Consider the following 18,301-nt stretch of genomic DNA (forward strand, 5'->3'; position numbering starts at 1 on the left):
GTTAAAAAAAAAAAAAAAAAAAATGAATGTGAAATATTGCTGCGCGCTCAAAGTAAAGTACCCAGACTAGAGCTATTAATTTGATATCTCTCAGTGAAAGAAGTGAATAAATTGCGCTTTATCAGATTCAGACAAACACAAGTTTGAAAAGACCGTGAGATCCGGGAGATTTATTTTCTCCTTTAAAGCCTGAATTAAATTAAAGGAAGAGATAATATTGTAGAAAACAAGGCAAGAAAAAAAAGCATCAATACTAAACACCAAGCAGTGCTATCTGTATATTTACAGTACATATATATATAAAAATTTAAGAATCAAGAAAATATATATATATTATTATCCTATTTTTTTATATATTATTATTTTTAGTACAATCTGTGTGACCGGGAGGTTTTTTTTTAGACTCACACTCGAGCTGAATAATATTTCCCGTTATAGTTTAAAATTCTAATGAGCTTCCACAAAACAACATATTTTAGCATCGCCTCGACTAATAAGTCAAAGATATTGCTTCGCGTAGAGACAAAAGCAGCGGAGAGCTGAATGGACGTGACGTGCTTTTCAGTGCCACGCATGTGACAAAGCTCTGTGGGAGCGTCTTATCGGTACATGTGTGCATATACTTGAATTTGCAAGTAAAGAGCCTTATTGGGATTACCCATGGTACATTCTGTTTGGTATCATAAAGAGAAAGAGGGACTAGATGTGTGTCTCTCTCTTTTTTTTTTTTTTTTTTCCAGGGATTCGGTAAGCTCTCTGTCAATGGTTTGGAGTTGAATTGCCTTGGATAGCTCCCTTCATTCCATGGAATGATCTCAGACCTAATTTACTGGGCAGCTCAGGATCCAAAGCATACAAGGCTCTCCTCTGCATAGAATGTGTGAAATAGATAGAGCAGCCATCCCTCAGATGTGCTGAAGTAATCTTCAGCCAGAGCTAGTCCAGCAGGCCTCACCCCTAAAGGGATTGATGCAGTGTCAAAACCTTTGGCTCCGGGGTCATCCTCTCTTCTTGCCTCCCCAATCTGACAAAAGCTGAATTTCTTTCCCTCACTATTCGTTTCTCTTTTTTCTTCTATTGAATTCATCAGCGAGGGAGGCATGAGATGTGAATGAAACATTTTCATTAGAAGGAAGGAGAATCCTCGGTCAGACGGAGACGAGGCCGGAGCTGATCTGAGCCAATGACATCCCCAACAATTCTCCCTCTCTCTCTCTTTTTATTTTTTTTATTTTTTTGTCCTTCTTACTTTCTCCAGCTGTCACTCTCGGCGCTGTGTGGCAAGCTGATTGAAATCAGCACTGTGTCAGGGCCGTCATATCTCAGAAAGACATAAAACATGCAGAAACATCAATAAGCAACAGGCCGCTGACAGCTCTCAGGCACCGACGCCGGCGCAGGAGAGATGAGGGGAAGGTTAGGACTCTGGGGGGATGGCGTGCAGTTGAAGTGTCTTCTTCAGGCTTCACTGAGACCCAGGAAAGACAAGATAAAGTCTATCAGGTTATCGCCTAGTTCAAGTTGCTTCTCGGACAGCAAGGCCACTGGGACGCCTGATGTCAGAAGATCTGTGTGTGTGTGTGTGTGAGAGCGTGGTTATATGTGTGTACAGTAAGCCTTTGTGTGCTCATGCAGGTGTATTTGAGGAAGGATCCAGGAAAGACCTCACGCTTGTTACTGAATAGTTTAAAATAATTTTTCCACAGCAGGATAAACATTGAGTCCAAGCTGTCAGATATTTTTGGCTTTTACGGTGTTTTCAAAATACCAGATTATTCTTTTTCACTATAACCGTAAAAAAATAATAATAAGATTAGCAACACGGCAGTTATACTCACTAGTAATGGCCAAGAGACACTACACAGTGTGTATTTAATTCACTAATGGGAGGTAAAGGTGATAGTCTGTGAGATCGCAGCCTGACACTACTGCTTACCACTTCCAATTAGGCAAGTTTGGAGCCCAGAAAAACTGCTGAATCTGTTTCTCACACCTGATATCGGTCATCACGCTGCCCTAATCTACCTGGTTAGAATTATGATATGGGATAAAATAAAAAAAAAATAAAATAAAAAATCACCTGCACTGGATGCTGACTTTGAGGAGGTAAATTCACCAGTAATTAGTATGACACAGGTGATGATGAAGGGAGCAGAGTTTTGGCAGAAGTTGGAGTTTCCCCAAAGTTGAAGCCTATTATTTTTGTGTTGATGGGTTAATGTTGTGGACTGGCGCCCATCTGCATATCAAATGTGACTCCTATTATTTTATGTTCCTCTCCGCTAACAGCGCCTCCCAGCACTACTCCGTGTTCTCCTCCATCTGCCTCCTGTCCATTGATCAGCCTTCCAGGGCATCAGTCTGTTTAACATCTGCTACAAGTTCCAGCAGCTCAGGTAACTATCTAGCTGCTCCCCGCCGCCTATTGATCTTCACGTCCACCTGCAGGAACATCTGTTTCTGCGTGTCGTTCGTCAACGCAACCAGCTACTTTGTTCCACTTCGCGTCTTGTCCACTTTCACTCGCTCTCGCAAAGCAGCATTAGCGCTTGTTAAAGAGTTGTTTATGTTGTTCTAATAATAAACAGGAAATGAGTCGCTCATTCAGTCCTGGCAAGCAGTGTCTACACACTATAGTTTGTAATTTACCAAAACTCTGCACATATAATGAAGCTGTCTGTACAGCTGATACTCTAATGTGTAGTTATCGCCCTCAAAATATTTACTACAATGATGAATTAAATTGGAGGAAAATCTGATTCTGTTATTTCGCTCTGAATATTTTATTCTTTAATTTCATTGAGAAGACATTCATTTTTTTAACTAAATCATTACTTTTAATCAAATCGAGCAAATTTTCTGTAAAATGTGTAATTATCTGCTTATTGCCGAGGTTTATTACATTATGTTAAAAAAATAACAAAGAAGAGAGAGAGAGAGGGAACACATTCATTTGTTGTTTTTAATACTATTCTGTGCAGAAAGCATGAGACAGAGTCAAGGGCCCGAGAAGAGCTTGCATCTTTGAATTCGTCTCCTTCACAGGCTCCCTGCGCTCGGAGGAACCGCTGTTTGCACAGTTTAATTTGCTCTTTTGTAATGACGGGCCGTAGGTTAGTTAATTTCAATTTTTGATTTCGAAAGCTATCAAATACAGCTCAGATGAGAAATCAATTTTCCCAGCTGCCTTGGCTTTGTGGTGAAAAGGGCCCGCGCCCATTGGCGAGCGGCCGGTCACGTGGCTGAGCCGGGGATTAGTTCGGTAGGCCCGCGCTGCCGCCACCTCATTTACGGGCTGCCTCTCGTCATTTACCTCTATAACATCTCATTCGGAGACACAACTCATATTTAATTCATGAAAACCTCCACTGTTGTGTGACTCTATTTATAGTTTATTACAAAATACTACATTTTAGCCGTAACTTTTTACTAGCGGCAGTGATTGTGTCAGTGCGCGATGAACAAAGAACAGAGGATGCCTAATTTAGGACTGACTAAAAAACAGAAAGTGTACAATTTTAAAATTTTGCAACAAAATGTAGAATATTTTCAGTAAATTCAAATTTTGCACTGTGAGAAATAACAATGGTGGCTTTAATTGGAAAGGAAGTGAATCAGGACACAGCAATAAAAACTAAAATATGACACATAAAATAAAAGCCTGTCTGTTTTTTAGCGAATGTAGACAGTGTGTAAGTCTGTTTCATGCACAGGAAATAAAACTGTAACAAATAAATAGCGTATAGACAAGTGCCGGCAGATGTGAAGTGAAGGTATGTTTGTTCCAGCCACAGGCTTCAGGGTACAAGCTGACAGGGGAGTCTAATGACAAATTAAAAAATAATTGTCAAAAAGTCTGCCTTATTACACGTGACGTATTAACGTGACTAACTCAAAGCCGTGCAGACAACGCGTGTGAGCATATTTTACTTTTTTTTTATAAAGTATTGGTTTCTAAACCCTTGCCTTTTTTTTTTTTTTTTTTGCACAATTGACAATTTCCCCAGCAATCAAAGAATCTCTCTTTCATATGGATCGGCTTGTGAACACAGAGTGGAGAGGAGGAGGCAATTTTCTGGACATATCATGAGATTGTATCCGTTTGACAGTTGCGTTATTCTATGTGGTTTCCATGACAACTGTTTGGGTGAGGCCCCCAATAAAACCAACCTCAGCTGTCATCTCTTCACCTAAAAGCTTTGTAATTGCTCTCATTTGCATACTACAATTAAGTGTGTTAGCTCACAGCAAGAACAATCAACCTCCACTAAGGACTGGGGATAGTATAATTATTATATCAGTGGATTCCTATAAAACATTACCGACGAGCCTTTGTTTGACGCCGCCATTGTACTGTCAGGCTAGTTTTATCGCTTATTTTCATAAATATACATATTCCTCTGACAGTGACGGGTAATGCATACGTGCGGGTTAAAACGCTGCCATTACCGTTTTCGATCTGAGCGTCTAAAACCGGCGTGTGATCATGTGAGAGGGTCTGTTTTATTTCAGACACTGTGATGCGGGCTCCTGCTTGTTGGTCAACACGGGGAAAGATATTTTTATCCATTTCTGATGGGAGGCTTTTTGACTCCGCGGTGCACTTGACTAGCTGGAAACAGAATGATTTGCGGTAGTGGGAGACAGTTTGAACTGCTGATTGAATGGAAAGGTTATGTGCAGTGGTCTCTAAGCATTGTTTCTCTTTCCCTCAGATGCGCGGAGGCTGTAATGAAGAGCTCTTGAACTCCCAGTCAGGGAAGCTCTGACAGGAGTTCAGGAGGATGCCTCTTTGCCTTTGCTGGACATACAACACACACACACACCTGTACACACCCGTGCTCAGGCACACGTGCACTCAGGGACAGCAGCAACAAACAGCTTGTACAGAAATGAAGCTGTCACTCATGTGTTGTGTCCCAAATCGGCAGCTTCAAAAGGTACGACACCCAAAATCGTTTTATTGATAACATAAAAAAATCAAAATTCAAGTTTTTATGTATTTTTCGGTTTGTGTTTTCCTCTCACTATTATTCATTCTGGGGGCCACTGCCTTGACATGAAATTAGAGATTGGAAACTTTTATCTGTGGAAAAATCTTTGCAGAGGCAAAAAAAAAAAAAAAAAAAAAAAAACAAGTTTGTGAACTCTAAGTTTTATTATCAGCCCTGTGCAACTGCAGCACATCTTTAGGCAGCTACATCTTATTTGGAGTTTTTGCCTTCAGGCCCTGAATTGAAATGGAAGACCAAATGGCACAAATGGCAAGTGCACCATTCCTAGCTCTCTGCAGCCTCCCAACACAAGCTGGTCAAGCAGAAATGAGACCTGCATCAATTTTAATTTGTATTTATCCTGCTGATGACCCGCTCCTTTCAGCGTGCCGTTGGAGGCACAAATTACACCCATCATAACTCTGATTCTAACGGCCCACGGTGTGCTATCAGAAAATTAACATGGTTATATACCACCGGCGGGTTCAAGGTGTCACAACACAATTATACAATCATGCAACCTGACGAGCTCTGACTGGTCGCTGGTGTATGACAACTAAGCTGGAGGGCTACACTGTCTGTCACACCGAGGCGGCTAAGATAAGTTCACCGAGGAGTAGGCTGTGCCTCAGTGTCTGCTTTTCTCTATCTAAATCAGTTAAATATCACAGGGCCGCTGCGTCTGGGGTGATTTCTTTTTCTGTTTTTTCTTTTTTTAGGGGGGTGGGGTTGGGGTGTAGAAAGACTCCTGTGTGAACTTATCTTCAACTTGTCAGGTTTTTATTTGGCGCAGCAAATTGAGCCGGCACCATTTGCAAAAGCATAAATCGGGCGACGTGTCATGGTCCGCGTCCGTGTATCATTAATAGAATTAAGTCGTCAATAAGGCAAAATTTTAATGTAAAAGCTTATAGTGCAGCTGTGGCATGCAACAGCTCACTCTGACTTTCAATCAACCCTAATCCTTGTATCTCGTAAAACTAAAAAAAAAAAAAAAATGAAGGGAAGCTCCCTTGCTTGGATCCCTGGTGTGCTCTCAGTGTCAAGCCATTAGGCTGTGTGAAATGAGGTGCCACTCATGAGTTATAATGCTGCACATCTATAGATGCAGCGGTAGAATATAGCCCTTCACCGCTCAATTCTTTTTAGGACTTGGGGAAATAATTCTGCTCTGATAGTGGGTCCATGCAGCAATATCCCAATTCAAAGTCACAAAGGTATGAGGAGGGATGTTGGATAAATTCAAAATAATCCTCTTCAGGATAGCTGTGAGATTAATGGAAAATTCACCTTTTTGTTGCTGTTTTTTTTTTTTTTCTCCATCTGCATGTGTGTGACAACTGATGAATAATATATATCAAAAACCAGCGCGCAAGAAAAAACTTTTACACACTAGCAGGATGGTGTTATTAATAAGATTATCAACCTTGCCGATGAAAAGAAATGACACACACGGGAACAAGGAAAATGACAGCGATGTTTGCTCTTTCACAAGAAAGGAAATTGCCTAAACTATTCCTCAAGCCGTTGGATATAAGCTTTCAAAAAAAAAAGAAAGAAAGAAAGAAAGAGAAAAATATACTAGCGGTGTGAAGTACATTGTTCATTGTATCTCATTTGAAGACACGTCAATAGCAGACACACATTTCTACAACCAGTTATTAAAGAGCTATAGAACTCAGTGAAAGTTAGACTGACTACTGGCACATAACAAAAGCGCGCTAGCAGCGGTGTGCTCTTCTGAAATATTTACCCAGAGGTACTGTAGATGTAACAGTGATAAGGAAATAAAGCTAATAAGTGTCACTTTGATGTGACAACAAATTATACATGGTTCTATCAGATCTCATTTCCATTCCACAACACAGAGACGGAGAATACCCCGAAGCTTGGCTGTTAATGGGAGCCTCTATCAGCCATCGTGGAAAGCCTGCCTCATTACTCACTCCAGCACAACTGTGCCCAGGGTGGTCGATTTCCCCAACGGACACCGGTTCACAGACCAGAGAGGCACTGTGAGGCATATGACTTGTTTTTCAATGCGCGGGGCACAGATGCCGTCATGCTGCAAGTGTGTGAAATCGTTTTATCGGGACATTCATTTGTGCCGAACATTAAAAAAAAAAAAAAAAGAAAGACAGTCAGGAAGGAGAAGAAGAAGAAAAAAAGACTACATTTCAGCATATAAGTTTTTAATGCTTTAATTTGTGTCTCATAACTTTGAATTTCTGGTGAGATAAATTTATAATTGATTCTCTACAAGGCCATAGGAAATTGCCCTATGTCACTTTAACCAGCCACCACTCATCTTCATTTTCATTGTACGTCTGGTTCTGCACCACCTGATTGTTATTCAGAGAGAATTTTCCATTTGGGAGGGCGCCAAATACTCACATAACCTTCTATCCCTTCTAACCTATGCAATGAATATTTTAAAACCTTAATGTATATTGGCCGTGTGAGTCTTTCTTTTGTCCATATAATCTTAGGGACCCTTTTCCTAGTGCAAGAGCGCTGGCACTCGGGTTATTTCTCTTCACATTTCGCAGTCGCTGCTGCTCTCCAGTTTTTACTCTCTACCCCCATTTCCATCCTCCCTGACAAAGTCAATAGGGGGCATCGCTCATCTGTCAAAAACAAACATCAGAATATGCCTGCTGCCTTCGTCCTCCTTCCTCACTCGCTTATTTCATGGAGCCTCTGTCCGTTAGACTTACTGGAGATTTCCCTCCAGTGAGTCTAACAAGTCAATCCACGCGGATTATAACGCTATTAGTGGAGCAGCGCGGCCACCGCCATCGACGCATGTGCGCACGAGCAGTCAAAACATGCGCGAGGGAAAGTCCTGGAGAAGTAGCTGACCCTCTGGTGACTCTCTCACCCAGAGGGGAGGCAGCAGCGCTTGCTGTGTGTGTGTTTCAGAGCAATCTGTGGAGCAGATGGCTGGAGTCCTGGGCAGAGAGCAGCAGGTCTTAGTCTGCGTGTCACCAGGATGACGGGAGCTGGCTCCCTCCGAGCTTTAGTTAATACCTTCCTGCATCACAGACTTGTTAAGGGTTTGGGCGAAACTCAACTGACTCTCTACAAAAGAACACCACTCACTCCCTTTCCTCGCTCCGCTTCGCTGTCTCTCTCTGTGTTCTGGGTGGTAGTAAATATTTACTAGTAAGTACTGCCCTTAACCTCCTCTGCCTTGCTCTCACTCTGTCTGTTTCCCCACTACATACAGATATATGCTGTGGATAGCAGGAAATATAGACATATATCGATGTATTAATATATATAAGGACGCAACAGAGGCTGCCATTGAGCAATGGTTTACTAAAAAGGAGATGCAAATGTGGGTTTATTATTTTCAGATAAATCATTAAATATACGCCTGATGAAAGACATCACATTAATTGGAAAATTATATAAATAAATAAAAAAACTTTTTTTAGCACGAAACATTCCTGACGGGGAATAATTGTGCTCTGAAACCCCTACGCACATCCAGAAACAGGAAATGTGATTGATTAATATAGCTCGGATTAAAGATTTAAATTGACATTCTCTCAAATTGCAATGTCAAAGAGTAATTATTGTCATTAACGCTTCTCTGTTATAAGAGAGAATCTGAGTCGTTTCACACTGGATTTGACCGAGAAGTTTATGTGAGAATGAGAAATTTCTTACGATGAAATAATTAAGGTGAAATCAGCGTTGAGGTAAATAGGCATTTGCTTAACTTTTGTTCATTACGTGCTCCTTCTGCCACTTAGGTTTTAATCTTGGTTACTGACAGGTAGCAGGCTAGGCCAAAGACTGGTGAGGTGCAAGTGCCGCTGCCTCTCCTTCTCTGTCTCCTCCTCTCTCTGCTCATATTATATAAAGAGTGGCAGCAGGCAGAGTGACAGACTGCCCCAAGAGATGACACCTGTCACTGAGGGGAGTGCTGCTAATCTACAAGCCTCATTTTGTTTGAACTCTTTGTCACCTTGCCGTCAAATCCTCATCTTCTCAGTCACTGCCAGCTTCCCTCCCCTCTGCTTCTCTGCTCGCTCTGCTTTGCCCGGTCTCTCCACAATATACAATACCTCCACCACCACCACCACCACCACCACACGTAGCACGCTGCACCGCACAAAACCATGTGTTCTGTTGTAAAACACATTCCTGCCTACATTCGTTTACTGAACGAGCATTATTTATTGAGTACTGTACGTGTTTGTGTTTACTGTGTGCCATTTTGGATTATTTCTAAATAATTATAGAGCGAGTCGTTTTTTTTCTTTTGTTTTGTTTAGTTTTCTTGACAAAGTCAAAAAAAGTGAAATCTTGGCAGTTCAATGTCTTCTCCAGAAGCGTTTAAAATTGCTTATGTGCCCCCGCCGAATAAGAAGATGAGGCGTCCTTGTTCAAATGTTTTTATTTCCCGAACAAAGCCCCATTCATTGACATTGAGATTTGTCTAAGTTAAAGTGATCTGAATAGAAATGCAGTCTGGAGTGGCTCAGTCTCTATGGAACAGCACACTCCACCCCCTGGCCAAATATCTATATTGTCCACTTCTACAGACTGTGCTTTGTAATTATAATATAATTCATTATGTCTATGCTTCATGTGTCACAAAGGAGGAGTCCTCCCCAAAATCCTCCTGCGCTGTTCAAGCTGACCGAACACATTCTTGTTCCCATTTTAAAGCCCGCGGCATGGAAATACCCCATCACACCCCCATAAACAATAGATTTTCCTTTTCTGCTTAATTGAGATATCACAGCAAATCTGACAGCTCGCAGCAGCCCCTTACCCCGAGTCAGAGAAATTTGTATGATGACAGGAAATAGCGAGGAAAAAGAGCTAAACAGTGTAAATAAAGATGAAGAAAAGAAAAATAATACAAAGATAATAAAAATAAGGATGTATTATAACATATAGTTATTCTGTCCAATTATTATTAATGTAGAAATTGGAGTAAACATTTCTGTTAATGTTGAGTTTTCCCCATTTTCACGTAAATTGTGACAGCAGACAGGAGAAGAAGAAAAAAACAAAAAACAGATGATATAATCCAAGTTGCAGCGGAGGCATCAGCCAACTTCTTTAAATGCTTCCATTAAGTGGAATTATCTTTTCCAGACACATTTAGTATGAATGCGTCCAAAAATCCCCATTTCATTTGGATTGCATGGGGTTTAATTTAATCCTTTTGCTTATTAAAAAAAAATAAGATGCAGCATCTCCAACAATAGAAAGGCTGGTCTGCATCGAACACAATGGCTAAGGTTAAATTGAGGGTTGCGTGTACCCTTTGCTGTATTAGAAACATTCATATTCAAATAAAAGCGCACATCAGTGGTCCATGCCGCATAGCAATGTAAAATTGTACATTTGGACGCACAAAGCAAAAAAAAAAAAAAAAAAAATGCAATGTGGTCGTCACATTTTACGTACAGCGTCTGATATTTAAAATGTTTCTCGCTCATGTCGCTAAACAGTGTGAGCTCTGTGTGAGCTGCAGTTTGTGCCTCTTGCATCGATTTCTAGTGCTGTTAAACTGTCATAACAACAAAAAAAAAAAATGTTTTAGTCATTCGTCTCCATGTATATTCTCTGCATCTGAACTTTTGTAACAGCAAAAGAGTTAAAGTCACAGATCCAGTCAGACTGGACTGGACACATGGATAGGACTTGATTTTGAAGAAAACTCCATGTCGGTATAGTACGCCCCATAAGACAACATGTTACCAAGAAATACAAGGCAGTTTAAGCTCTTAAATTCACCAAACAAATGCTTATTTATTAATTTAAATGCATATTTTGTAGAAATGTAGAAATCTTTCAACATGAATCACGGTTTAACAAATGCAAAGCAAGATTATTGACAGTGATAACTTAATATAAGCTTTGTTTGTACATCAGGGTAAAAATGAGGATCAAACATCTTTCACTAACATGTTCTCATTGGTTCTCTCCGCTTTGTTTTCCCGTCATGGGTGGTTGTCACAAGCAATACCGTACATGTCATACGAATTATTTTTCTCGTCACTTGCAAGATTTATAGTCGTCGGGGACTCTCTGACATACGCACATGCTGTTGTTTCAAAGGTTTTCTGTTGTAGTTTCGTGGGGATGTGGGATCAGGATCTGGAAGTTTGTTCAGTAACTAGCTAGTACTTAAAATATTTCAGCAGAACTGATGATGAATAAATTGAAAACTGACAAAACTGTCAAGCTGAAGTGCCAGCGTCGGTATTCAGCCACACTGAAGGTCTTTGCTAAGTCGCTTCTGTTGTTCAGGCCTCGTTCTTCGCTACTGCGTTCACCTACGGCACCTGCTTCCACAAATGATGACAGATCTTCACATCAAGGCTAACGCTGGATTAGTGGTCATAAAATTAGATGAAAGAGTGTGAATAAAAAATATCTTAATTGGCCTTTATGCAGTCTAATCTGCAGTGAAATTTATTTTTATTTATTTCAAAACTTATTCAACACAGAATAAAAGTATTTCTTTAATTTTTTTTTTACAGCTTCAGCCAAAAACATGCAGCACAACGCACGGAAAATCAAATACACCAAAACATATGTCATTGTCTGAAAGACTTGAATTTAAATTGGATGGAAGTTGGCTGTTAGTTTCGACAAAAAAAAAAAACCTGCATCTCTTAAAATGATGTCACTTTGTAACCTGAGCTCAATGAAATGTTCTTGTTTCTTAACCGATGCCACTGGTTTAATATGTAACGAATGTTCTTCAGAGAGAACTAACTGCACAGCATCAACACAAGCTTAACAATATGAGCTAATTACAGTGTAATACCTAAAACGTCACACAAATGCAAATTAAAGATTTTTTTTTTTTTGGTTTAATTTTATTGTCAGATACCATACAATCAACAACTTGCCAATCTTGTGCGTGGTACTTAAGTGAATCAAGCTTGCAAGACCACTGAGGGGCATGACAATCATGACAACATATCTTCCCATTATTGTTGATTAACTTCAGATCCAATATGTTCTAATTACTGGCAGCGCAATTACATTTATCAACCAGCTAATCACAAATAAGTAGCTCGCAAATGTCTTTGACATCTTCATATTTTAACTACTAAACAAACCTGAGTCCAGCTGCTACAACTCTCGCCCTTCCTCTCTCCTTTCTAAACGAGGCTTTAACTTTCTGGTTGATTCAGAATTATAAGCAATTACACACTCTGAATCCATACCGATACCGAATAACCTCCATTTTAGCCTAGAGAAGGCTCTACCTTGCGATGCATTGTCTTTACCATCCCCCTGTCTTTGTGTCTGGGGAAAGTCACGTGGCAGTTGAGAAACAAATAATTTCGCTGGCTATATTCAGAGCGCGTCTATGAAGAGAACAGCAGCTTGTCTTGGGAGTCAAGAACTACGTACAATGTCTTCTGCGATGGGATGGCCAACACAAATGGGCTGGCGCACCTATCCAATTAACACCCTGCCTGCCAATCCCTGTCAGGTCACACGCTGACTCCCATGGCATGCTCTACCTGTCTCTGCTGCTCTCAACACATGCCCAGCTCCAATATAGAATTAACGCCACTTCTCACCTGGTCACGCTGACATGCCATAGATTAGACTGGTGCAGCATGGAGATATGCTAGGCACTCCAAATGAGGGCACCTGGGGTTAAGATTTCAAATGCAGTGGGGCTATTGTTTTGCCACTTCTTTAATATTAATTAAACTCTGAGGTGAAAATGTTCTTTTCCAAAGTACCGCTTAATTCCTCCACAAGTGAACACCTGATAAGAGATTTTATTTAATGATCACCTGGATGTTACAACTTATCACACCAGTCAAGACCTTAATAAAACCAAAAAGCTTCTGGGGCTAAGTGGTTCTTTTGTACTGTGCAATTTATGAAACACGTGCGGTTTTATATTATATTAATAAAGAGAAAGCCAGCTTTTTATTTTATTAATTTATTTAGCTTCTGCACTAATCCCTAAACAAAGCATAGTGCAATTAAATGCATGATTTTAGTTTCCTTTTTATTTTGTAATGTTTGGAGCACATCACAGCTAAAGTGTGCACATGCACGTATATTTATATGCGTATAAATAGTTAGGCTATGTGTAGTGAGTTTAACATTGACTATTTTTTCAACATGCGTTTTAAAGTATGGTGTTAGAAAAGGCTGAAGGAAACAGCACAAAATGGTACAGAGATATAAAATAATGAGACACGATAGTGTTTATATAAATTTAATTTGACTTCTCAATACATAACTCATTCCTTCCATAAAGCGACTGGGCTCTTTTGTACATTGTTATCGTTAAAAACAACAAAATTAGCTCACCCAAGTTGTGTGCAGCATTAAGTTAGTGGCGACTAGAGGCTTTTCTGTGCGCAGCCACATAGCTAACATCCATCAAAAGCCTAAATGGACTAAATCTAACTTGAGAGTTCATGGAACATCACTAAATTGTAGGAAAATAAACTGCTTGTTCTGTACTTCAGCAATACATCTTCACAGAGCCTATGCTGTAGCCTACACACTAGTGTCCTTGTATCCTTGTATCCACATTGTTCTGTAGTTGCACTAGGTACACTGTGTACCTTAAGTAGATCTGAGCAACACATGTTGGAGCTGGAGCTAATAACTATTAAACAGCGGTTGTTTTTATTGAAATAACTGCCCTGGACAAGAGAGACAAGATATTTTGAGTAGATTGTGTGTAGGCTGCAGAAGAAGGTGTAACTTTGTGTGCTTGTTGTTGTTATATTTCTGGGGAGGTGATCGTCAGGATATGGCGGAGGATCTACACGACACCTTCAAAAGGACCATGTCCGAGACCTACACAATATTACAAAGGTGGTCATGATGTTATGCTTGATTGGTGTATGTGCTGATTGATTCCAACACTGAACTGATATTGCCTAATGGAAGTTTAAATGTGTTATAGTGTCTATGGTCAGCGTTGTCACTGATCAACATCTTTACTAATTGCCGGTGAGTAGAGGACATTGGATGCTAATGTTATCCGCTAAGGAGCATGTGCAAGTGTTTGAGCATGTAATGAAAATTTGACAGCTGATATTCTGCGACTAGTGTAACATAGACGTAGACCTTGGACTTTATTGTCCCCTTGGGGAAATTTGTTTTCACAGCATCGTCTCCATTCCACAAAGACCACCACAGTACACTGGACACATAGTAAACGGAGTACGATGTGTGTTGTATAGTGGAGCGTGTGCCATGCACCATACAACACATATGTACTGAAGATGTAAAATTGAAGATAGTTATCCAGAGAAGACTAGAAACTCTCTGTAGTCAGCCTAAAAATACGTTGGAACTCAAAGGAAAGGGATATACTTCTTTTACCACCATGTATTTGCATATATATGTGCGTGTACTTTCCTATGTGCACATGCAGACGAGAAAACTCGGACGGATAATTGTAAAGAACTTCCGTATTATTCACTTACCTTGTTATTTCCTGGGGAATTGTTCCAAGCAGATCGGTCCTTGACAAAATTGCTACAGCTCAGGTGCTTGGTGACTGGTGAACAAAACACACATTTTTCGGACTTGCAGGAATGTGACAGTCTCTAATGTGCTTCTGTATATTTTCACTCCAGCTATTTTGACACACTTCTGATAGTCATCCCTGCACAGCAGCAGCAGCAGTCGTACTTTTGAGGATAATTGCGAACTTGGCCCGTAAGCATGTCTTTAAAACTTTCCACAGTTCACGTTCCCATGCTGCCCCTACCATTCATTTGTGCATAGCACTTAGTGTAGCGTCACTTTCTGAGGATGTGCGCAATTAACGCTCCAAATGCCCGGATAAGCGAAGAAGCCATTATGCACGATCAAATGCGTCATAAAAAGCAGCCGTATCACCTGCCTTAGCTGGCTACTTCATTTGCAAACTGTTTTATTTGCCAAAGGTGGGAATGCTAACTTTGCCTCAGTAACGTTTTGCTTTGAATCAGCATTTGAAAATGATATTTTTGAAGTCTGGCTGGTGTAAAGGTTGCATTTCCTTCTTTTTGCTATGAAAATCAGCAAAATTTATAATCTGCCCAGGTGTGCACAAACTTCTGTACAAACTGTACGCACCAAACACTGATAATTTTGATGTTGCCAAGCGCCCTGGTTTTGAGGTGATGACTGAACTTTTGTGTGTTTTGTCTTTTCATTAATGCTCTGCCAAAGTCTGTCTTCACATGAGCGGCTGTGTTGCTTTCACAGGTTAAAAGCGTTTTAATGAGTTCATAACAACATGGGTACTTCTCACTGGTCACAAGTCACTGTGTCACCACATGTTGTGTGGGCTATTTAACAGTGCACCACAAAGCTTTCAGTAACTTGGCTATCATGAAACACGTTTGTGATGTTCCTTGAATACTTAGCAGGTGTGACTCATGAATCCAGTCATAAAAGATGCAAGAATAAGAGTGTAATTATGCTTAGTAGTAAATTTCCTAACAATTTCAATTGAGAAGAAAAGAACAACAATGTTGAGTGTAACCATTTAATAATGTTTTTCGCTGTTCATTAGACCGCAGGTGACCCCTGAAAATCAAAACGTTTATTGATTGAAAATGCATCTTCTGACAGTTTCTCCAGACGTAATATAAAATTAAGATGCTTTAACCCTGCCATGTAAAGATGTAGAAATGTATAGAAATGAGCATATTCAGTCAGAGCACTCACAAACCAGTCAAATGTGGTCTCCTTACCATTAGCCATGCTAGCAACATGACCTCAGGGATGAATGTTGATCAGTTTCCACTTGGTTGGTAAATGGTCTTGGATTTATGTAGCACATTTCTACCTATGGGAAGGACAAAGCACAACAACGCAACTTCACAATAGGGGTCTAGTGTCTTGCTCTCAGACACTTGTACTACTGATCGCACTGCTAAACACTCTGGTTCATGAAAAACCTACTACAGTCCTGAAATGGTGGACCAGGAGAGCAGTTATTTGAACCTGCTGTCAAGTTATTTCTTAATGAAGATACTCCTGACCAACCTACCAGTAAATTGTCAAAGTAATTCTGACGTTAAAGATAAGTTTGTGCTTGTGTGATTTTCTTATTGTCAAAACAAACTGAAATACCAATGAACTGATACTAATACGTGTGTAAACACTTTGGTGAGATGAAGGAGAAGTGACTTGGTAAAACTCCCCATTGACAGATGAATGGAAGTAGTCATAGTATGTCTTACACTGTGCCCAGGACACCAGTGAATAAGAAAATGTTTCTGCTAATCTGCTTTAAGGTGGTATTTGTTCTGGGTTGGTACTACACAGTGCACAGAGTATCTACCTTATAAAAATATGTGGAGCAACCTGAACCGACGGCCACTCCAGACCATATTTGTGTTGGTCCTTTGCCCCTGGAAAGTGTTCACATTTAATTTGTGGTGAATTTATTTGACCAACTCCTTCAAAATGGTCCCATGCTGCCATGTGCTGTGTGTCTCGTTGTCTCGTTCCTGCTACTTCATTCTTATTTTCCCCCAGCTTCTTTTTACGATGAACCAATCATCAGCCGACCTCCCTTGAGTGTCATTCAGCTTGGGGGAGTACTGCACTCAAGGTTGAATTTCTGTAACTTGGTCTAGACGGCTACCTATGCAAACAGACACCAAACACAGGACCAAACGTCCACCTTTACTTTGCCATGAATAACATCAATATAGAGGCTGGAAGTTTAAACACTAGTTCCGTTTTTGTCTGTGAATAATGACAGCAAAGAAAATGAGCACCTTTTAAAGTTGCTACAAGTGATAAGATCCAGATTACATACTTTAACAAACATCTGTAATTCATTCATGCGTTACGTATTATTTCTGCTTTCCATCTAAAACTAACTGTTGTTACATTGATTACTGACATTGCGAGTGTAGTACAGTGACCATAGATTGAAAACATGTCCTGAGAAAACATTAGTTTGATATAGTACCATTGTTTTAGGGTTTTATGTGCTGAAGTGTTTTCTATTATGGTGATGAAAAGTTATTTGGAAAGAATAATTAATCTAGGTTTTCTAAACTGCTTTTTCCTTCTTAAAAATGTTTTCTTTCTGTCTCCAAGTAACGCATCCTTCTGAAGAGCTGTGATGGGGAATTCTTTAGGGCCGTTGCCAAAAATTCCCTTTGAAACTCATAAAAATCCTTGATGAAAATAAAAGAAAAAGACAATTCTGTGGCCTGAAAAGAATCACAAGCATTCAACAGCAACGCTGTAGATAAACTTGCAACAGAAGTCCACTAACATTTTACCAAAAGCTTGTTTCTCGGTATCTGAGCAGGTTGTGTGATCACTACGCCGAACGACAGATATAAATGGATTGGCCGTGATGGGTTTGATATTGCAACAACAGACAGAATTCAGCTGAATGGATTTTTTTTAGGAAACTCAATCAGGACACCCTGCAAACTATTCCACTGCCAAATTGTGCTGCCAGGACGTTTTCTGTGGGGAAACTCACAACATGTCGGCTGCAAAGATCATTTTTACACAACCCACTCACCAGACAGGCCGCTGATACCGGATGATTTCTCAGATACCCAGATTACACTCAGTGACAACATATTTGAGCATTTACTGCCAGCATCTTTCACTTGAGTACTTCCTACAACATCTGCTCACAGCTACAGTATTTTGGTAAAGGTTCTGGAAAGAACAAGCAAAGAAAGCAAATATATACAGTGGTTCTGAATGTAGTCAAGTCTCATGTTGCCAGCAGTTGTTTGGCTGTTGTCAGTTCAAAAACTGGTGGTTTTCATGTGTGGCACGTTTAATGGCGTTTCTAACGAAGGCTGTATTCATTTATATTTGTGCAATAAGGTTACATGCGGCCATAGCCTTGTGATAATTGTGTCACCTTTGAGGATCAACTGTTTATTCTGTTTGAATAAATTTGCTTTCACCTTACAATATGTGAATGAAAAAAAACTATACATGTAATATTACAGCCTACATGTCACCCTTTTATACTTTAACATAATCAGTCACCTTGAGCAATCTTTGACGTGAAGACATTCAGCGGTATTTTCAAATAGGCCGATGGCATCAGACAAAGACGATGCTTGCATTCACTAAGAAAACAAAGAGGTGGGGATTACGCGTGCCGTTAAATGATCTGCGTCGCTCATACAGCTCTTGGTGTAGTTCTCAAATAGGATTCATGACTTCCTGTTGCTTTTCAGCGCCAGTCAATCACACACCAACCAGTAAAGACGTCTCGTCATTTAGTCGCTGTCTTGTTTTGTGAAAGTCCAAATGCCATTTCTTATTAGTGCATGCCTTGAATTGCCCTT

The 18,301-nt window shown here is 40.1% G+C and overlaps 1 long non-coding RNA gene across 1 annotated transcript; it reads left to right on the forward strand.

Moving 5' to 3' along the window:
* Window positions 1–1,977: 1,977 nt before the first annotated feature.
* LOC125015339 lies at window positions 1,978–7,034 on the forward strand. Its single transcript, XR_007113587.1, has 3 exons — window positions 1,978–2,396; window positions 4,716–4,940; window positions 6,863–7,034. It is a non-coding gene; the product is annotated as an uncharacterized LOC125015339 (long non-coding RNA).
* The last annotated feature ends 11,267 nt before the right edge of the window (window positions 7,035–18,301 follow it).

Source organism: Mugil cephalus, chromosome 10 (genome assembly GCF_022458985.1).
Source record: "Mugil cephalus isolate CIBA_MC_2020 chromosome 10, CIBA_Mcephalus_1.1, whole genome shotgun sequence".
In the NCBI taxonomy this organism is placed as follows: Eukaryota; Metazoa; Chordata; class Actinopteri; order Mugiliformes; family Mugilidae; genus Mugil; species Mugil cephalus.